We start from the raw sequence: 1,663 nt of genomic DNA, 5'->3' as shown, positions 1-1,663 counted from the left end.
TCTTAGTATTCTCTAAAAGAAACAGAACCGGTGTGATATATGTATATATCATAGTATGTATATGTACACACATATATATATATACACATATCTATATACACCTATACATATATAGGTGTATCTTTGTAAAAGCTCAAGAAAACCATAAGCAGCAGCAAGGAAAAGACAGACAATGCCCTAGGAGAATTCAGGAAAATCATACAAGAGAAAAATGACAAGATAAATAGACAATTAGAAATCACACAAAAAGAGCAATTAGAAATACAAAAGATGAACAGTAAAATTATGGAGATAGATAACATTGGAAGCAAAAAAGAGCATAATCAAATTGGTGGAAGAACGTATATACCAGCCAGAAGACAAATCTTTTGACACCAGCTTGTATAAGGAAAATCAGAAAAGAGGATGAAGAAAACCCAAGAGTTATATAGAATGATACCAAAAGAAATAACATATACCTAATTGGAATTTCAGGCAAAAGGAGATAAAAAGACATGACAGAGAAAACTGTTGAAGATCTATGAGCAGAAAACTACCCTCAATATCATGAAAGATGAAACAATATTTATTCAAGAAGCTCAATAAACCCCATGTGGGATGGACCCCAAGAGAAAGTCACTAAGATATGTCATAAGCAAACTTTCCAAAACCAAAGACAATGAAAGAATCTTGAGAGCAGTGCAGGAAAAATGAAAGGGCAATCAATAACACTAAGCTCTGATTTCTCAGAAGAATCAGTGTAGGCAAGAAGGCAATGGCATGCCATATACAAAATTTTGAAAGAAAATAATTACCAATCAAGAATTCAATATCTAGCAAAAATTACCTGAAATTAGAACATTTCCAGTAAAATTGAAATTAAGAGAATTTGTAAAAATCAGACCAACCATTAAAGAAATGTTAAAGGGAGTCCAACCAACAGGAAACCAACAAAAGAAGACAACAGTTTAAGATAAGACACATGACAACGCTACCCAGAAACCAACCCAGGAAAAGAATTCTCAAATCTAAAATAAGCATATCAAACAGAAAATAAAGAACAGAGGAGTCAATGCATAAATGACATAAATTGCAAAGCAAATAGAGGGATAAATTATATAATTATAAAATTTCCAATGGAGAGGAAGTCAAGATAAAGTCAATATACAACAGATTATTCCAAATTTAGGAAGATAAGAATTTACTGCAGTGTAAGCACACAGAAAATTAATAATCCTTCTAAAAAAAAATAAGAAAATCACAAGGACTTTGTAAATATAATATAACAGTAATGAAGAAAAGGGGAGGAGAATTCAATAACAGAATGAATTCAGCACAGAAGAATATTTGGAACAAAGAAACCATCAACACCACAACAAAAAACACAAAAGAATGACAGCAGTAAATTCATATCTACTATTAAATACACTGAATGTGAATGGATTAAGGAACTCCAGTGGTGCAGTGGTTAAGGGATTTGGCTGCTAACCAAAAGGTCAGTGATTTGAACCCACTAGCTACTCCACAGAAGAAAGATGGGGGTGGTGTGCTTCCACAAAGATTTATATACTTATTAAACCAATGGGGGTCACTATGTGTGAGAATCAATTTGATGAGAGTGAGTTTTTTTTTTTTTTTTTGCCTCAAAACGATTTTGAGTTTTGTACCACATTGTTCTCCCTCT

The sequence above is a fragment of the Orycteropus afer genome, unplaced genomic scaffold (genome assembly GCF_000298275.1).
Source record: "Orycteropus afer afer isolate SDZICR_OR568_19922 unplaced genomic scaffold, OryAfe1.0 scaffold00047, whole genome shotgun sequence".
NCBI lineage: Eukaryota > Metazoa > Chordata > Mammalia > Tubulidentata > Orycteropodidae > Orycteropus > Orycteropus afer.
The sequence above is the reverse complement of the archived record's forward strand: the minus strand, read 5'-3'. Positions refer to the sequence as shown.